This window comes from Equus caballus, chromosome 16 (assembly GCF_041296265.1).
Source record: "Equus caballus isolate H_3958 breed thoroughbred chromosome 16, TB-T2T, whole genome shotgun sequence".
NCBI lineage: Eukaryota > Metazoa > Chordata > Mammalia > Perissodactyla > Equidae > Equus > Equus caballus.
The window spans coordinates 53,863,165-53,884,165 of NC_091699.1; the positions used below are offsets into that span (position 1 = coordinate 53,863,165).

At 46.8% G+C, this 21,001-nt stretch overlaps 1 long non-coding RNA gene across 1 annotated transcript in view; it reads left to right on the forward strand.

The window, feature by feature from the left end:
• Positions 1-18,958, forward strand: part of LOC138918053 (uncharacterized) — a 98,742-nt gene extending 79,784 nt beyond the window's left edge. Inside the window, exons 2-3 of the long non-coding RNA XR_011426944.1 lie at positions 12,303-12,496; positions 17,925-18,958. This is a non-coding gene — a long non-coding RNA (uncharacterized lncRNA). The remainder of the gene's footprint in view (positions 1-12,302; positions 12,497-17,924) is intronic.
• The last annotated feature ends 2,043 nt before the right edge of the window (positions 18,959-21,001 follow it).

Genomic DNA, 21,001 nt, shown 5'->3' on the forward strand with positions numbered 1-21,001 from the left:
ATGGTATTAGTAATGATAGCTGCCTTTAGGGTTGTTTTAGGGACTAAATGAGGTAACCCACTCATTTTTTAAGGCACAGGATACACAGTAAGCACTCAATACGTGGTAACCATTGTTATCATCATCATCATCATACATTGATCAAAGAGAGCCAGAAGGAGATGGGATGTAGGCCCAGAAAATCTCTTTCAGGCCAAATAATAACAACACTAGGAGAGTTGTACTGTGTCATCCTTCTAGGACCTCATATTCTGTTCTTTGCAGAGTTGAGAAGTGGGCAGACTGGAGCACAGGAGTTGTGGGGGGTGTGGAGGTGGGGGTAAGGCAGAGGGAAAGGGGGCTGCCGATGGTAGGCTGGTGGTTCAGAGGCAACAAGGGCAGCAGGGAGGAAAGAATTATTATCAGGCTCTGAGGAGTCCTAGTGCCAGCTCTCTGCCGACATAATTAATGAGGCTGCTGTGCCCCAAATGAGGCATGTTGTTAATATACAGACCTGTTGGGAACACAAGGGAAATGCAAAGAAAAGTTTTGTCAAAGGCAGAGTGGGTCAAATCAGCTCCAAAGGGAAAGCATATTATCTGTGAGACTCTAATGTGTGCATTTAAAAAAAAAAAAAAACCAAGATGAAGAAAAAGGGTAAAAAATGGATTTCAAACTCAGGACTAACAGCTACAAAAAACTTAGAGGGCTTTTAACATTCTTAAGTGATGATTTTTCTGTTATCTTTATTTTTTTCAAAGTTTGTCCAGTTGGTCAAATTCACCTAATAATGACAACTAAAATGGAGTTTTAGCGTTCAGGATTTTAATACATTTTCCATGAGATGCACAAGAGAAAACTTTTAAGATTATTTTTGGTTTTACCTTGAAGAGCTCTGGGTTGCTGAGAGAAAGCCATCTTGAGCTTACATAAAATTTTTTTGTGCCTGACAGTTCCATCAGGAAAACAAAAACGATTATCGCTTTGTCATATAAGCGTTCTCAATGGTGAATTCTGTTCTCTTTCCAAAAGGCCTTCTTGAATCACGCGAGTGAGACCAGGACCTAGGGGATGGTGCCTGGGGCTGACTTTGCTGTCCAGGGGGAGACAGGAAATGGAGCACCGGGTTGCCATTGCGGTCCCCTGCGGGTGTGGCTGCGCACTGGCGGGAAGCAGGAGGACCGGCGTCATTCGATGCAGTCGCTCCTGAAGGTCGCACGCCGGGTGTCTGGCCCCCGGCTTCCCAAGCACAGGCGCGGCGCCCTGGCAGAGCGCACGGGCGGCCCGGAGGCGGCTCGCGCGCGCTGGCCCGGGGACAGGGGCTGGCGCAAGGATCGCGAGGGTGGGGACAATATAAGGAGGATACTTCGTCTCTCACTGCCCCTTTCTTAACCCCCTCCTCTCTCATTGCCCGCCTTGCTCCTCTCCATCTTTTCTGGCTTTTACCAGGCTGGGCAGTGACCCTGAGAAAGGGTTTGGGAAGCGAGCGGCTGCGTGAGCAAGAAGTATTTCATATCAGCTCGTGGAGACGAAGCAGGAACGGCAACAGGAGATGCCTGGCTGGGCGGTCTACAGACCTGCGTGGGCGCACGCGTGGAGCGAGTGTGCGCGCGTGCGTGCACGTGGAGCGGGTTGCGTGCGTGCTCGCGCGCATTGTTTCTGCTTCAAACGGGGTCCGCACGCGGCGCTTGGGTTGGAGCGCTTCTGCGTTTCGTGGGGTGCTGAGTAACTTGAACCGAGCAAAGCGTGCTGTGGGGTTTCAGGCGCCTCTGCCAGGCAGGAGGTGAGACTTTCAGCTCGTAATGAGAGCTAACGTTTACTGAGTGTTTACTCTGTGCCCAGGCACCAGTGTAAGCACTTTACGCGGATTCACTCGGGTCACCCTCAACGACAACCCAGGAAAGTAGGTTCTATTATTATCTTCAATTTCCGGATGAGGAAGTGAAGCAGAGGGAGATTAAGTCGCCCAGCTATTGAACTGAGACAGTGTGACTCCAGAATCTCCATCTTAACCCCACCACTCCCTATTTCTTAAACGTGAGAGCCCATAGGCCCTTGTTTGAAAGTCACAGGTTAAGGGACCCTTTTCATCTCCCTCCATCTAAAACACCGTCATTTCAGTTCATTTAAAATCCAGAGGCAGCTCACAAAGGCACGGAAAGCATCAAAGTCATTGACTTTGGCCTGGCAAGGTGGAATCTCTCAAACGGTACTTTATCAAATAAAGAGCACCTGCATTTTACCCTGAGTCGTAGCATCTTTTATTTTGAATGTAACAATACATACATTTTGAGAACACATTTGATTCTTTGTTTCCGGTTTATTATTTTGCTGACTGTAAGTGATGTGTTATATTAGGAAAATACAGGAGAACACAAAGAAGAAACTAAGTCCTCCATGATCTCAGCACCATATGCCATACGTTGTTGAAAATCCATTTTTTCTAAGCATATATGTTATAATAAAATTGATTTGTTTAAAGAATTAAAAACTATCATAATATGCATTCTGTTTTATTCTCTAATGATACATCGCAAACATTTCCCTATATCATCAAATATTTTTCTGCAGCTCCTTTTCGTAACAGCACAGTATTTCATTGTATGAATTTGCCATAATTCAACTAATCACTTTTTTGACATTTAGGTTGCTCCCTAATTTTTGCTATTATAAATTATGAACACCAAAATGCAGCAATAACACACCAGGACTCTTCTCTTAGGACAAATGGCTAGCAGTGAAATTGCCAGGTAGAAGAATGTCATGCTTTTCAAAGGATCAAATATCCTCAAGAAAGGTGGGCTCGGTCCGCACACCTCCAGGTAGAGAGAATGTGCCCATTTCTTTCCCAATTATGAGTGTCATTGCTCAAAAGAATCTTTATTAACAAATTACATCCTTAGAGCAAAAAGGCAGAGGTAACATTGTTGGAATATGCTGGGTTTCAGGAGAAAGACTTTATATGATTGCAGACTTTTGAAATATTTGGGAAATTCCATTTATTCAAATGCTCCCCTGCCTGAACAGGACTCTGCAGAGGACGTGGGAAAATAGGGGCATTTTGGAAAATGAAACTAGGAAAGTTAATTCTCAAACTATTTTTTCTAAGGCAGGGAGACAGATGCTGCCTATACAATGAAAAAGGAGGTATTAATTGCTTCTTTTGCTGCGCCTTCGCTCCCTGGCAACTTACCCACTGTCAGGTCTGAAAACATTGATGGTGCTGCCTGCCGCAGAGCTACTGCAGACGTAGTCAAGGCAGCAAACCTGGGCAATTAGAGGTTTCTGTTAATTTTCTTCCTCTTTCATTCTACCAGCTTCCCCTCCCCCCATATCAGGAAGTTGGGGTGACAAATATTTAAAGTCAGCCTGTCACGCATGAGCAGCCCGGTTGTGTGAATGACTGATTTTCTTGACATTCTAAACAGCTTTGTGTGTGCGTGTAGAGACCTGCGGACCCCTAAACCCAACACTGTCTGACTTACAAGAGGCTGTTGGTTTGGAATTTGAGGCAATAGTGGGGGTCTGGGCAGGTGACGTTTTATGACTAGGAAATGGACAAACCCACAGTCTGCAGAGTTTTTGAAATGTGCATACTTCTCCCAATGACCTCTAGGTGGATTTCTGCAGTGACAAAGAGAAGACTTTTAGGGTGTGGTTTAAATTCCTCTCCTTGCAAAGCTTGCTCTAAAATCACTTTGCCTGACGGGCTAGAGACCATGATGTCCTTAGCAAATCTGAGAGATGTGCTTGGACTTGACTGGCCTTTTTTCTCCCCACTCAGCACAGCAGCAAGAGTAACAGACGCCTATTTAGGGAAGGCATGTTCCCTTTTTATATGCAAACCTTGTTGCTAAAAATTCTCTTTTAGATGAATTATTAAACCCAATTTATAAAATAAGAACAGTACAGATTTCCTCTTGAACTATTCTTTCTCTTTGATATGTGAAACCCGTGTCTGCTAGTGGAGAAAAGCAGAGAGAATATGAGAGGCCAGGTGGGGGTGGAAGGAAGGTGGTACAAGTAAATAAAGGTCATTTTAGAGCCTCAGAAATTCTCTGAATGCTTGAACCCGTTGGGGTGCATTTGGAATTCATTAATCGTCATATAGAAATTCACAAAAACATAATTATTTTTGTAAATCTAGATTTCTCCTCATGGTCTAATGAAGAAGGAATATTTAACGTATCAAAATTCCTTTAAGAAACAGTACTGTCTTTGTTTGGGAACATCTGTGTTTGGGGCATTAGGAAGGTGCTTTTAGGGGAGAGAGTAGATGATTCTTTCTTATCCGAGGGAAGGGATTTTTGTGTTGCTCTTGAAGGAGCCTCAGCAGGAAAGAGACTGGGGGAGTCGAGTGGACACAGAGCCACAGAGAGATGTGGTGGCCCCTGGATGTTCTGAGAGTGGGGACACCTGGGGTGCTCAGTGGTTATTTAGGTTGTAAACCTAAGGTGAGGTGTAAACCACCCCCCCACCTCCCTTGTGAAGTCTTCAGTGACATCTACACTCTCCAAAAGCATAAAACCTTTGCTAATTAATATTCCCCTTATGCTATTTAGAAGAACTGTTGCAGAATTTATATCCCTTTTTGCAATACATGATTTTTTATAGAAATTATGAAAAAGAAGTTAACCATGAAGTTGAAATTCACACCTTAATGCCAACCTTGGATGCTGCCTCCCAGGAAGGAACTTTTTATGGTTGAACCTGCTCAGGGCCATTGACGTCCTGCATATATGTGAAGTGGTCCCAGGACCGGCAGCGTCACCTGGGAGCTGGATAGACCTAGTGAAGACAGCACTGGTTCTACACTTGCTGCACCTTGGAGTCACCTGGAGAGCTTTACAAACCGCAGATTCCTGAGGCCCCTCCTAGGGATTCTGATTTAACCGGTTTGGGGAGGGAGGGCCCTGGGCATCCAGAGTTTTAAGGGCTCCCTGGTGATTATAATGTAGAGTAAGTTTGAAAACCCCTGATCTTGGAACACTTCCTTTTTCAAGTCGTGTTTAAACCCAGAGACCTCGTGAAGTGCCCGGACTAGCCACAAAGTTTGCTGCCTTCATCAACCACAGCTCTCCTCCAGAGGCACTGCTGCCCCTTGGAAACTTCTGTGTAACAAATTTTCACCGCCAGACCCAATAGAAGACTTAAGCCAATGGCAGGCATCAGAGGAGTTTCCAGGATCACTGTTCTGTCACGCCTTGTCCCCCATCTTCTGCTTTTGCTCCCCCAGGAGGCTGCCTAACATGGTGCTTCAGGGCAAGGGCTCTGGGGTCAGACAGCCTGGGTTCAGACCACAGCAGGGTGTCCTGACAGATCGCCTACCCACTTGAAGGCTCCCTTGTCGCTCTTTAAATGTGGTTAACATTAGTACCTACCTCCCAGGGTTGTGCGGATGGATCAGAGAGACAATTCAGGGAAACTACCAGACTTTCAGTCAAACAATAAATAGGATACACATGCGTGAGGACTAAGAGAAGCGTAAAACCTAACTGGTGCTCAACTTTACGGTTAAAAGCATGCAAAGGGGGATGCTGACAAGAAACCAGCCCATCGCACTGCAGACACCTGGAAAACCTCGGGAATCAAAAGACCATTTATCCCTGAAAGTGGGGTAGGTGGGGAGCTGAAGAATAGAGAACTGATAAGTATGTCTGAAGAGCAGTGAAGTCCCTGCCCCATACAACCTGACCCCACGCCCTTCCCCGCCCCAGGAGAAGCCTGGAGTTTACCCTCTGGAGAAACTGATCCAGGGCAGCTCCCAACTCTGAGATGCCAGGCCCAGCTGGGCCTCTGGACAGAAATGAGATTCGGTAAAATTGTGAGGCCTCACCTCCACTTCAGTTCTCTTTCTCAGATAGGCTCCCAGAATGCTGGTTGCCAGGCATACATTACCCAGCCAGAAACTAGAGAAAAACCCAGAATGCTGAATTTTGGAGAGTCTTCTAAAGGTACAGCAGGGCCTCTGCCTGATCATCCTCACTGAAACCCCAGTTGGTAAGTCCATCCCCACATAAACAGCTTCCAGCCAAACTTTGATGCCACCTTCCTAATATAAAGGGACATGCAGAGATCACAAGAAGAACCTTCAACAAGGAAAGTAAATATCAAAACAAACAGGAGAAGAAAAGGAACTGAGTAAACAGAGATGATGTCCCACCCTTGAGGGGATAGAAGGCACTGCATCCATAAGACAAGAGTCTTCAGAGGGCAGTAGAGGTGCTGAAAGTTAAAAAAAAAGTAAATAAAAAAGCAATAAAAGGGATGGGGCTAAAGTCAAGGAAATCTCTCAGAAAGAGGAATAAGGAACCCTAGGCCAATGTAAGAGGCCCAATAGAAAATAAAAGGTATTCCGTGGAAAGCAAAGAAAACGGAGAGAAAATTATCAGAGAAATCAATATTTTAAAATATCCCAGAACTAAAGTATATGATTTTCCAGGCTGAACAAGCCCAGAAATTGCCCAGCACACTGAATTTTTTAGAAAGGGAAGAGGACCCCACCTAAAGCGCATTTTCATGAAATTTGTATATTTCAGGGATAGAGAACAGATCCGAAGAACCCCTCTGGGTGAGTGGGAGCAGGAATAACAGATTAAGGGTCACACACAAAGGATTGGGAGTCAGAGTGATTAATCATCTCAGCAACGTCGGAATCTAGAAGATAAGGGAACAAGACTTGCAAAAAATGCTGAAGAAAACATATTTCCTGCTTAGAACTCTATATCCAGTCAAGGAACCAAGGGTAGTGTCTGGATGCTAGTAGAGATACACCAAAATAAGGGAATTAACAAAGAAAGAGGAAGCCATAGGATCCGGAAAATGGATTCAACACAGAAGAAAGACAAAGGGAATTCAAGGTTTGGTGAGGGAAGCCCTGGGATGACCACTGAGCAGCAAGGATGGGGAGCCAGCAGCCCAGACTGGAACATGAGGAAGGACGGTCCCAGGAAGGACATCTCCAAAATAGAGGTGGAACTGATGTGTTCGAATATACTGAGGAGAATTTTACATCTCTTCTGGAGGGTTTGTGGGGATAATTAGTGAAATTATGCAAGTGAAAAAAAGGTCAATTATTATAAGTCCAGGGAAAAAAAAAAGTCATATGTGAAAGGAAATATAGTACTTTCATGGAGCAGCTTGACCCACGTTTACTTAGTAAAAATAATATATTCATTGAATATTGATTTAACAAAAAATGTGATATGATTGCTTGGGGAGGACACAGGAGGGAAAGACGTATGGAGAAGGTGTATGTGCCAAAACCCTCATCCCCCAAAGCAGGAAGGCGTGAGATTGTGTCTAAAACAGAAAAATCAACACAATAGTATAAGCCTTTTGCTCAGAAAAATGGAGGAAATAAAGAAACTATTTGCTAAAGAGTTGGGACTTGGGATAGGAGGCACGGGAATGGGAAAACAATTTTTCTTCCTGGCCTTCTGGTACTATTTGGCTTTTAAAACACGAGTATGTGTTACTTTGGTGGAAATAGATTACATTTTAAAACAAGACTGAGCAGGGTGCCTGGTAAGTCCTGGCCTGTGTGGGGGAGCTGTTCTTCCCGTCTCTGTCTCCAGTCCCTAGGCTTTTCTCAGCAAACCCTGAGAGGTGAGTCACAAAAGTTGGCCATTTTGACTCTTTGTAACTTGATCACTCGCTCAGGCACTCAAGAGTGCCCGCTACAGCATCTGCTTGGGTTGTCATTTGTCTCAGCAGCTCAGGCTGCTGTAGCAAATTGCCACAGACTGAGTGGCTTAAACAACGAACATTTGTTTCTCATGGTTCTGGAGGCTGAGAAGTCCAGACCCAGGTGATGCTGGCAGATTTGGTTCTTGGACCTCTTCTTGGTGTGTAGATGGCCGTCTTATCATTATGTCCGCCCATGGCAGAGAGAGAAAGGGCAAATTCTCTTCCTCTTCTTAGAAGGACACTAATCCCATCATGAGGGCTCCCCCCTCGTGACGTGACGTACTTTCCTCCCAAAGGCCTCGCCTCCAAATACCATCACATTTGGGCTTCGACATTTGAATTCAGGGGGCCATACATATTCAGTCCAAAGCATTGTTGTTGTGGCTGGTTTGTTTTTATTCTTTTGCTGTGTTTTGTCCTCAAAGAGAAGGCACTTTAACTCTCTACTTTGCTGGAGAAACTCACAGGGCACAGGAAACTGATAGAGAATGTTTTTGGTGCTGCTTTGGTTATTGAAATAAATGACTGGTGTTTTCAATAAGGAATCTACACTTTTCACTTTATATATAACTAGGGATTTCTGTTCTAAGGATTTTATTTATGTGAAAAATCAGTATTTTTTGGGGGTACTGGAATGGATGGCTTGAGGGTTCCCGTTGTAATAAATAGTTGGGGCCTTTCTGCAAAACACTCCTTTGCCTGATGCCCTGTGGGGGGCAAATTGAGGACATTACGTGGGGGAGAGTCGTACCTGGTAAGAGTGGATTATTTTACGGAAATTAGTGAAAGGGCTGATGTTTTGCATCTGGCAGCTGAGGGGTGAAGGGAACAGCACCCTCGATTCCAGAGGCAGAAGGGTCTGCGGGAAGGAGCAAGGTCCGGTGGTAAGTGCTGTGAATGTGCAGAGATCTATGGAGGACCTGGCACTTGCCCCCTTACTGCGGACTTGGGGTCTGAGGTCCTCTCACCTCCGTCTGGCAGGGCCAGGGAAGCCCAGCTGACATCGGGGCTTCTAGGAGCTTCTCGTGTCTCTCCTGCATTAGCACACCGCACGGCTGTCTTCACTACTGCAGAGAATAGTGGGGACTGGCATTTGGACACAAGACAGGCTTGCTTCAGACCAGAAAAAAAAAAAAAAAAGAAATTTACAATGACCAAAGTGTGTTTCTTTTCTTAAAGCCATTTTCCCTCCCTCTGTTCCCAGAACCAAGCTGACATTACAGGGCACCCAATAGGGCACCCCCTGTGCATCTCAGTTCAGCCCCTCATCCGCTGTGACTTAAATAGTAAAAAGAAATTTTAAAAATAAGTTTTGTCGTCAGCCTTGCTTGATCCCGAGTGGCGCTGCTCCAGCAGATGTGGCAGAATCCTCTCCCAGGCCAGCTTGCTTTGTTCCCGAGGCAATTTGTGCAGAGAGCAGTAAGCTCCCAGAAGCCAGAGGGCCGGGAGGGGCAGGTGGGGCCTGCAGCATGGGGGTGCGAATGTGCCTGTGTGGGCACATGTGTGTGAGGGTGCAAGTGGGAGTGTGCGTGTGTGTGTGTGTGTGTATGGCCAGGAGGTGTGGGGGGTGGAGCTGGGGCAGGAGGAAGGAGAAAGGGTGCTTGAGTCATTGAACCCAGCTTTCTGGGCATATTCTATTTTTCAACAAAGCGGGATATGCTCTGTCTTAACTATTCAGCCTCTTGGTATCAAAATCCCAGCAAGATTCCACCAAATTTATTTTTAAAATACTTGCAATTTGCAGACGGACTTCAGAAAGACTACATTTGCACTGGGAGTGATTGCAGATCATTTCTTTTTCGAAGTGAACTCCTTGCCCTTTCTCTGTGGGGTAGAGAAGACGTTCTCGTGAAGAGAGCTGTCACAATGGGAGGCATTCATCCTTTATTAGCACCAGGATAATATGTCGTATTTTATGTGAAAAGCATAGATAGTTTAAGAGGGAACATGTTCCTACATGGTGTGCGTTTGCCATTCTGGAGTTGCTGCCATGTGCCGACGTGGGTCCTTATTTTAAGGGCAGCATTCAGACAAGAAAGCGTGTGTCCCTGAGCTGAGAGAGTCACATCCAGTGATCAGGCCTTCCCAAGGGGGACTCCACAGGCCATGGGGGTACCAGAGGTTATTTTAGGCGGAACATGAACGCTTTTATTTTAAAAGTTATGTGTTTATTTTAACATGTATTAGAAAGGGTAAAACCAGCATGTCAAGTCCACAATGACATGGAGACACAAAATTCTTATAAACAAACCATTAGATTCTTAAAATGTGAGTTTGCTGAAGAAAACACCAGTTAAACAGTAATTCAGGAGTGCATCACTCAGGGTTAGGTAGGAAAAAGAATTTTCCTCGATGGTCCCCACGGCAAGACTTGATGAAGGGACCACTCGCAGATCTCAGTGACAGGGTAAATGGGGCCCTAAAGAATGCTGAAGCCCCCTAGAGGAGCCCCAGGGGCAGCTGTTACCACCCAAAGCTGGAGGATTAAAGGAGGAAACCAGGCCCCCCTGACAGCTGGAGCCACCAAGGGGACCCAGGTGGGGACAGAGTCAGGGCACCAAAGTGAGGAGGGACAGGAGAGAAATTCCCTAGCCTCTCTCCCCCGAGGTCTCATCTCCTGCCAGTGCCTTCCATGGGCCAAGACACTGGGAGGCCAGCGGGCTAGCAGCCCACACAGAGTCCACAAGGACAGACCCCTGAGGGTACAGAGCTGGGCAGAGACTGGATCTAAGTTGGGGCAGGGCTGAAGCAGAGAATACCCAGCCTAAGGAGGGTGTGGGTGTGGCAGGCATTGTAAAGGTGGTACCTTGAGGATGGAGTGTGGATTCTCACAATAGCGCAGTAAGGTTGGTATGTTTACCCTCACTCTCCAGATGAGAAAGCCATGCCTTAGAAAGGTGAAGACTCGCCCAAACTTACATTGCTGGGGAGTGACAGAGCTGGGTCTCCAGCCAGCTCTGTCCGATCATAGAGCCTGAGCTCTTAACCATTACTTTGTACCCATAAACACCATGCACACACATGCCACTTATACAACACCCAGCAAAATGTGATACTGAGACTGTGTTCACAATGAATATAAACAGTAAAGCACATTTAAAAAACATACTTGAAGTGCTGACATTTCTTTCATTCCCATGCTCTCTGTGGCTGGGAGCTGCCAGCTGGCCTCTCGTGTAGACAGGTTCTGCAGCTGGACCATTGCACAGCCTCTTGGTAGTTTACCCCAAGCCTTGTTATGCCAGTCACAGAAACATAAACCCCATTTGTCCTAGTGCTGGAGTCTGGTTGGCTCTCCTCAGGGTTTCCACTCAAGGACAGTGCTCCTGGCCAAATTAAAGTGGGGCCTGGGAGAGTCCAACTGCACTTAAAAAATAATAATAATTGCATGTACTTTCTTTAATGAGCTTTCATTCCCACTTGGCAGCATGAACACTGAGTTCAGTCCACTCCAGCAAAGACCAGTCTAATCAAATAAAAATGTTAGTCTAGTCCAGGAATTCAATCACGATGCAGTTCAAAGTTCCCTCTCCTCTAGGTGCTGCCCCTCCTCCATCTGATGGGAATATCCCAGGGGCTTCCTGCTAGCCCACAGCCTAGCAAGCAGGGCGGGGCAAGCCAGAACCCAGTGGTGGCTAGGCTGTGTGGCGTTCATGGCTGCTGTTTTCCTCTTGGCACGGTCATGTTCGGCTGCCATCTCTATGCACTTTTGATGGCTGTGGGCTTCCCAGCTGGATCCCTCACCCACATGCTGAGCATCCACAGAAGCATAGTGGTTGCTCCTATTGCCTTTACCCAAGCAGGCAGTCCACCTCCCAGCCTCTGCCAGTGAGTTATTCTGTTCCCCTCGGCAGTCTTTTGAGGTGAGGGGAGTAGCCCACTGTACTTTTGAAATAGACTTTTAAAATTGCTATGGATGAGAACTGGGGGAAAAAACCCTACTTAGTTTCACATAGCCCAGACTCCCTTGAATAGAGAGCGTGAGGCAAGGCGTAAGTGCTCGTGCTTTATTAGAAGGTGCAATCCCAGGGCAGCAGGAGTGAGGGGCGAGGAAGTGGCACCGGGAAGGATGGGGAGAAAATACAAGCTGGTACATTGCTGGGCAGGCCTTGCTTCAAGAAGAGACACAGCTGGTCACTTTGCCATGTGGGATGTCTCTGAACAGACTTTACACCATGGCTCAAAACAGTCCATTCTGGAGGAATGGAGGGGGGATTTATCTGCTGGCTCCCTCTCATCTCTTGTCTTTCACCGGCCAAGGTTCTCCCTGCAGGGAGTTAATCCCCTGGTGCTTCTGGGTTGCATTGCCTGGGGAAGCCAGATCCCATTCTCAGTGGCATGTTGGGAAGAGTGGGAGCAGCCAGAGACTTGCACAGAGGCCTCGGGTGGCAGAACTGAGTTGCTTACCGAGTCTGTCATGGCGGAGGCTGGGCGTGTTGGTGGCCACTTGAGAGAATCTGAGGCTGCACATGAGCTGTCTGATATAATGATGTTGATTTCTTTTCTTTTATATTTTCTAGAAGAAATCAGACTGAACTGACATCTAAAATACTTCAGTGTAAAAGATACAGGATGTGTGACTAGGACAGGAGTCTCCCTTTGGAATGCCCAGGATTCTGTTTGTTTCATTACAGGCTGTGAAGACACTGTGGGAAACTTCTATAGCAGAGACCTGGGACTTCTTTTCTTAGTGTGAGCTGGAGCTACAGTGTCACAGTGGTTAGACACCAGGGCTGTTGGATGAGGCCACAGCTTCCCCAGCTGTACTGCTTTCTGGCTCTTAAGAAAGTCACTTCACCACCCCAAGCCTTGATGTCCCAATACACAGGTGAGAAGGACGGCTGTATCTAACCCACAGAGTTGTTGTGCAGAGAGAGGAGGTGAGAGACTCCAGGTTTTTCCACATTTGGGGCATTTGCACACCACCTTCACACTTTGCCCCGTACCTGTGTGCCGTCTGTTTTATTATTTAGTTGATATTTTTCTTTAAATTGACTCCATTTGAAACTTTAGCCTCTTCTAAGCAATAATATCCACGAATTCTCCATGTTGATATGCTGGTTACATACTTTATATAATACACATTAGAATAAGTCTTAAATTGTTAGTCTTAAATTGAGAAAATGATTATTATGGACTACCTGATACCATCTCATCCATGGAAAGTGGTACAATGCTACACTTTGTTGCTGCATATAATCTATAATCAATCTGTAAATCAAAATTGGGGCGAGTTTATTATGAGCCCCATCTGAGGACTACAGCCTAACGCCTTCCTTCCCCAAGGAGGGAAGGGCACCAAAGAAGTGGGGTGTACAGAATGGGTATATACCATCTTGAAACAAAGAGCATACATCGCATATGATAGGAATGTCCCTTTTATAGTAGTCATGAGCTTGCTTTGCTAGCATAGCAGAACAGTGGTCACAAGGGGAGCACAGCAGGTCAGTAATTAATCCTTAGTTTCTAAGAAGAGGTGCTTATCCTTAAGGAAATGCTGATATGGGGAAGATACAATCCCTGTCCTGAAAGGCATCATTCTTGTCTTTGGGACATTGTAAATGTTTAAAGCAGGTGTATAATGCATGCTCAACAGGCCACATCAGGCCCTTTTGGAAAAACAAGGTCAGGCCAAATTAGTTTTAAACCAAATGGCTTCCTCATTTACTCCAATATATCCTATTGCTTTTCATTTATTTATCAACTTTGATGGACATTGAGCTAATCTGCACATTCAGGCAGTATCTGGTCTTCAGTAAATGTTCTCTGTGTTGGCACCATCCAACCTGGCCTTGGGGCCAGTGGAGTGGTGGCTGTCTCCCACTGACTCTGCAGCTGCTCTTGGACAGCGCTCTTCCATTCCCAAGCAAATGCCTCCTTCTTGAAACTCCTGTCATTGAGCTCTACCTCGCTCTCCCCTCCCAGTGGCCATCTTTCACCAACTGCCTGATCATTCCCTCTCTTTCCCTAAAGACTATGGCACCTGCAGCTTGTTTTTTTCCTCCAGTCCAAGCTAATCCATAAACCTCATGGCTTCAGCTTTCATGTTGAAGTACATCCAATGTCTTGTCTCAAAGCTCCTTGACCTCTTCGCCTCCAATAACTACTATCCTCTCCCCCCTTTGGCAAACCACTGACATGGCTCCATACTGTGGAGTGTGCCACCTCTCAGACCTACACAATCTCAGAAATCTCTCAATCTCAGACTTCAATGTCTACCCCTCCAACTCTTTGTGCCCTTATTCCCAGGGTTTTGGTTCTTCAACTTCATTAGAACTCCAGTTCCTTGACCCTCCTTTTTCTTATAGTTTCTCCTCTACCTTCCCTGCCCAGTCTAGGTCCCACGAGGCATTGCTTAGCAAGTTGGAAGTTCCCGGCCACTTTCTGTTTCCACCACCATCTTACAAAACCCCCACCTTGGAGCGATCACCTTACCTACAGGCCAACCCTATCTCTGGAGCTGGGGGCTCCAGTGTGGGCTGAGCACTGTTGAAGAAACTCATCCATCCTTTTCTCAGAAGTTTGTTTTGTTCTTATTTCCCTATTCTTGGGAATGTTTCTGTCAGGTAAGGCTTCTGGAGAGGAAAAAAAAGTGTATTTATAAGTGTTCTGAAAACTATAAAGTGCTTTAAAAAAAGGTAAAGTGTTGTATCTTTATCATAAAAGACCTGACATCCCCCATTGAGGGATTCACAATACACCAACGGTGAGAGCAGTTCCCTTGTATTCATTCAGGTCTTACACTTCTGTTTGGAAGGCCCTTCCTCTTCTTACTAGACCTTCAAAGTGCCATGGAATCGCCTCCTACAGGAAATCTTGTCTGAGACCCCAGGCTTGGTTAGGCGGCCCCCTCCACTGTGCTCTTTGAGTGCTTATCACAGGATTCTGCAATGAGCTGTTTATGTGTTCCGTCTCCCCCATTAGCTTGGGATGAGGTTCGTTCCTCTTCCTCTCAGCCCAGAGCAGACTCACAACAGTCACTTGTTCATTTGACAAAACTAAAATGAACTAAAGCCAGAAGGGGAACTCCAACCTCATTTGGAGAACAACAACAAAAAAATTATTGCAATAAAATGGCAATGAGCTGCAATGGGCAATTATTTTGTCTGCTTAGCACTTCCCCTTTTGGAGGGAGCATCTGGTCCTTCTCCACTCCAACCATGTGGAATGGAAGTTGACAGTCACAGGATCTCTTCCCCTGGGCCACTGTTGACTGACCTCAGCTGGGCCAATCAGAGTGCCTCCTGGGATTTTTTAAACAGGAATTAGAATAAGGGATGTCGTTCCTCTTTGTTGGTGAAGCTGTGAAAAGTGAGGCCGGGAGCTGCTGGTGGCCATGTTTGGAAGCCAGTGTGCAGCGAGAGAGAATGTCCCAAAGGTGAGAGGGAGATGAGGGACAGAAATGAGACCCTGGTTCCCTTTGTCCCTGGTACACAGCTGCCAGTCTTTGAGAGATACAGACAGTCCTCTCATCAAATTCCCCCTTGGCCCTGAGCTAGGGTGAGTTGAGTTCCTGTGGTTTAGTTACAAGGAGACTGACCAGTTCATGAGCCCATCCTTTGCTATTGTTTTACTTTTTTTTTCCCTCCCCACAGCAGCCCAGTACATAGTTGTATACCCTAGCTGTAGGTTCTTCTGGTTCTTCTGTGTGGGACGCCACCTCAGCATGGCTTGATGAGCAGTGCTAGGTCCCCACCCAGGATCTGAACTGGCGAACCCCAGGCCCCTGAAGTGGAGCACATGGACTTAACCACTCACCACCAGGTCAGCCCCAAGTTGTCCTTTTCTTAGGATAGGATAGCCAACTTAAAAGATGATCCAAAAAAATGGATTGATGCTTGATCTGATAGTTTTATGATCCTCATTCTTTCCCATTTATTTTATTAAGGTATAATTTATGCAGAGTAAAATTCTCCCTTTCTAATGTACAGGTCTGCAAGTCTTGAGAAAAGTAGAGTCCTGGAACCTCTACCACAGTCACCATAAAGAAGTCTATGGCCCCCGGAATTTCCCTGTTCCTGTTGTTAATCCCCACCCCCACCCCCAGCTTCTGGCAACCACTGATCCGTTTTCTATTCCTATAGTTTTGCCTCTGCACAAATGTCGTATGAATGGAATCCTACAGTGTGTAGGAATTAGCCCTGTGTGCGTGAGATTCTTCCACGTTATCCAGTGGGTCAGTAGTCCAGTCCTTTATATTGCTGTTTAGTATCCTATTGTACAATGTACCACAGTTTGTTTATCCATTCCCCAGTTGCAGGGTGTTTGAATTGTTTCCAGAAGCTTTTTCTGACTGTCTGCTCCACCTTCAGCTGCAGTATTTCCTTTGCACCGGCACCTCAGAGACGATGTCTCTCCATGCTTTTGCCCCTCTCTTTGCAATGGATGCTGTCACTTTGTACTTGACACTTCTTGGCCCAGTCATAGCATGTGGGTGGGGGAAGGGGCGTTTTTTTTGGATCAGCCTCAGCCTTAGGCTGGCACTGTGTCCCTGCCCCTCAGGAGTGAGGCCGTCTTAGTGACTCCGCACTGCCCCCAGCTGTAGGAGCCTTTCACAGTCTGTGTCTGGGATGTTTCTCTGCCTCTTCCTCAGGGGCAGAGATTTTTTCCTGTCCTCTCCCTCCAGCTGCAATGGTGCTCTGAGCTCAGTAGATTGCTGCCCTTCCCCCAGCAGCTTCATGCTGTTCCATAGGGAAGAAGGACTGCTTGCCTTTCCTGCAGCAGCTGCTGTCCCCTCCCTGAGAGCTGCACCATGGGCGACACTCTCTCAGGACTGTTGCTCTGCTCCTTATGTTTCTTATGAGCGCCTGCGAGGTCGGTGGAGAAAAGCATGCCAGTGGGTGCAGAGTGCCTGTGTGTGCGGCTCCCAGGGGCTCCACAGTCTCACGTGACCCACACTTAATCTCTAGCAAGTCATACAAATTTCAGGGGCATTCCTTCTGGCTAGTGTGATGTCTGGCTTTGTCTGTTCTAGGAAAGCAAGTGCTCGCCTCCTGTCTTTCCTTGGAGAGGCCTGTCTTTCTTTAGATTTGGGGTTAGTTGTTTACTCTGTGGCCTCAGTTCTCTTCTGGGTTCAAGGGAGGTTGTGAATTTGCATAATGTTCAGTTTTTTCTTGTTGTAAGGATGGGAGGGATGTTTTCCCAACTTTCTACATCCTGAGTGGAAGCCAGAAGTCCATTCTCACCTTAAACAGAAGATGGGAAGATAGGACCCCCATGCTGGATAGAGAGGCAATGACTTCAAGTCGGGGAGAGGGCTTCCCAGGGGTCAGCTCCAGCCTCTGGTTATATTTTGGTTGATCCACAGGTGTTTGAAAAAGAAAAAATGAGTTGGCCCCCAACATTTTAAAATCTGAGATTTTCTCACTAAAAAAAAAAAATCTGGATTTTTGGTTTCTCTGGAAAAAACTTGCCGGTTGTGATAGTCACCAAGCTGCTTCCCTGGCCGTATCATCCCCGGGCACATGTGACCCTTGGCCTGTTTCCTGCATCTTCCTAACCTGCCTGGCCCTGTGGGCAGGGACCAGACTGAGCCCGGCTGTCTGGTAAAGTTGCACCAGTTGTGAGAAGGTTAAAATGCCAGACAAATAGCTAGTTCCCTGAGCCTCCAGAGAACCTCCACCACACCAGCCGTGCTGACATCTTCCCTAGGACACCGCTGGGGCCTGTGGCAGAGCTAGGAGCAGCATCCACCCTGAACAGATGGGACCGGCCCCATTCTAGCGTTAGATGCCTATGGGCAGGGAGATGCTCAAAATACTGAAGTTTGCAGCCCCTGACTGAAGAGTATCACGTGCAAGCTCCTGGTTCCGGGAAGGTGGAGGTGGGTAGATGTGGCTGCTTTAAGGTGGTATTGTCAAACAAAAAGGCTCCGGAAGTCCGGGTCCTAGAAACCCATGTAAGCAGTGACTTTGGATATTGGGTCTAGGACCGGGAAGAAGAGCCCGAGAACAAATAGGAAGTGAGAAATTGAAAAGGACTTGAAAGAGAAGCTTAAACCACAGGAAAATCAAGAAGCAGGGCTGATACACGTTGGAGATAAGCTGGCAAGTGGCTCTGCCTCAGGGTAGCCGCTTATCAGGGATTTTTGGCCTCTTTCTACTTTAAAGAGACACATAATTACAATAAAGTAATTAACTGTTTTGTAATTAAATACCAAAATAATTAAATTTGAAATTAAACATGATAACATCAAGTTGTTCAGACAGGATTAATTTGTGTCTTAATCTGACAACAATCATTTTCATTACTATTAGAACGAAGGTTCCGAGAAAGCAATTGTAAGAGGAATCGTGCCTCCTCTCCACGGAGGAAGACCGCTGGGCTGGGATCCCTCGTCTACGGAGTCCGTCAAAGGTCAAGGGCTGGGGGCTGATTTTAAAGCACGAGTTGGAAGAACAAGAGAAAATATTCTTGAAAGGACTATTTTTTTCTGATATTTGAATCTGAAGTATTTTGTGCTTGGATTTTGAAAAGTAACCAGTTTCCTGCTAAAGTCCTGCAAATCTTTGACCGCCCCCCCCCCCAAGAAAAAGTTATATTGAGGACAAAAAAGTAGCCGTATTAATAGCTACCCCTCAAATAACAAACGTTTAGCGTCTACCTTGTGCAAAGTACTGTGCTAGAAAACACCAGAGCATGCAAAGAGGTATAAAGACAGCCTCTTCTCTTCAAATACAGGGCTTTCTTCTCTTGTTGTGGAGAAAAAGAATGCATGCCTAGAGAAAATACAGTGGCAATCACGAATTCAATAATACTAGAAGGCACCTGTGATGGTTAATTTTCTGTGACAATTTGGCCAGGCCACAGTACCCAGATATTTGGTCAAACATTATTCCAGATATGGACAAGATTAACATTTAAATCAGCAGACTTTGAGTAAAGCAGATTGCCCTCCATAATGTGGGTGGGCCTCATTCAATCAGTTGAAGACCTTGATAGAAAAAGACTGATCTCCCCAGAAGAAGGAGGAATTCTGCCAGTGGACCACTTTTGGACTTGAATGACAACTCCTCCCTGGGCCTCCAGCCTGCCAGCCTGCCCTGCAGATTTTGGACTTGCCAAGTCTCCACGATGGTGTGAGCCAATTCCTTAAAATAAGCTCTCTTTCTGTCTCTCTACATATCTATAATCCTGGTAGTTCTGTTTCTCTGTGGAATCCTGACTAACACAGCACCCAAGTCAGAGGTTTCCCAGGGAAGTTCCCTCTCTCTTTGGTGGACTCGATTATTATAGATTCCAAGTGCTGCACGCTGGGTAAGCTCACAGTGTCCTAATAAAACTATATGTTAAAACAGGCAGACGCCTGTGGGCCATACTTTGCTGATTTTATTTATTTATTTTTTTGCATAAGAATACTGTTTCTCTTGATTACGGAGTTTTGGGCACCCCATAAATTCTGCACTGAAGGGGAGTGCCTCACTGCCTCACCCTCGACTCAGCCCGGCTCCTCAGTCACACAATCTGAATAATTCCTTTGGGGACAGAGGTCAACCAGCAGAACCCGAATGTGGCATGGAAGTGCTGGGAAGATGATCCTGCTGTCCTGTACAACCTTGAATGGCTCTCAAAATCCCATGGGCCTAAACCTGAATGCTGGAAAGAAAACATGAACAAAGCAAGTCTTCCCTTGGTGGCATCCTGCATGGGATGACCTCCAAGACAGGCATAGTGAATCCATGAGATGCCAGTTCACTGTGTCATTTCCCAAGCTGGAGCCATGCCCCTTGCTCCAGCCAGCCCAACACAGGAGGCCTGGGCATCCTTACGGGTGGTGCCATTTCTAGCGGGGTGTGCAAAGGGCCCCGGGAGAGCCTGCCTCTTGGGCTGTGGGACAGCAGGCACCAGCCTTTGAGCAAGCGCCCCAGTCCATAAGCTCTAGGAGAGGAGAGGAGAAAGGTGGGGTGGAAAACAAGCCCACTGCATCACCTGCAGGCTCCTGCCTGTTCCTCTCCCTCCTGGAAAGCCCACGGAGGACTCGGGGACCCAGCTTTGTGGGAGCACAGAGCAGGCCAGCTTGGGACGGCACGTGGATTGGACTCTCCGAGTTTCCACGCTCTCGATTCAGGGTTCGGCTGCCACCCTACTGGCCTCTCTTGTATTGACCTCTGTGACCTTCAAATAAAAGGCACAATGGAGTCACCCAGCCAGAATTCATTGTGGCCTTTCCTCAAGACCTTGGAAGGCACACTTTGTTGGGCGAGGTGGCTGCATCATGGACAACACTTGAAGGGTGTGGCAAGATTTACAGGAATTGGGGTAGACCTGGTTTAGAGAGGGCCTTCTAGCTGTCCTCACTGTCCACCCCCACTCCAGACTCAGCAATATCACAGTGACCTGAGGCAAATGCCCTGACCGCTCTGTGACTCAGTTTCCTCACTTGGAAGGTGGTAATCATAATGATAATAACCCCACAAATTTAGCAAGTTAAATGGCAAAATGAATAGAGAGTTTAGCACCGCGCCCAACACAGAGTTGTTGCTCAACAAATTAATTGCTGTGTCCCTATTATTGTCCTTGGGGGTTGGGGGGAGGCAATGACCAGGCGAGTCAAAACCCTTCCCTAGGATTCTGTAAACAGCAGTGAGACAAAAGCCCTCCTTGTGGGGAAGCTGTAAGCTGGGCCGGGGGTGCAGTTTCCCGCCGGGTATAAGAAGCTGGCTCTGGGAGGACAGAGCCAGAGGGAAGGAGGAGGGAAGACAGGACGTGAGCTCCTGGTGGCTTTCAAATCCCTGGTTCCAGTTGTCCCATGCGGCCCAGCTGCTCCCCAGCATCACCCAAGCTATTCCTGCAGCTGTGCCATCCTTCAAACAAATTGCCCCTTGGGCTGCAGCTGGTGTGAGGGGAGCACTCGTCCGTTAGGGCTGCCATAACAAAGTACTGCGGACTGGGGGCATTCAACAACAGAAATTTACTTTCTTACAATTCCGGAGGCCGGAAGTCTGAGATCCAGGTGTCGGCAGGGTTGGTTCCTCTGACGCCCTTCTCCCGGCTGTGTCTTCACATCGTCTTCTTCCTCTGCTTGTCTGTGTCCTGGTCTCTTTTTACAAGGACACCAGTCGTTTGGATTAGGGCCCACCCTAATTACCTCTCTAAAGGTCCTGTCTCCAAATATTGTCACATCCCAGCTACTGGCAGTTAGGACTTCGACATATGAATTGGGAGGTGGAGGTGGACAAAATTCAGCCCGTGACAAGGGGTTTGAGTTGAGTTTCTATCACTGCAACCAACAGAGTCCCGATTAATATGCATGTATATTCATGGAAAATAAAACCTGGGAGAATATTTACCAAAATGTTAGCAGAGGCAATTTCTGCATGGCGGATTAAGACTG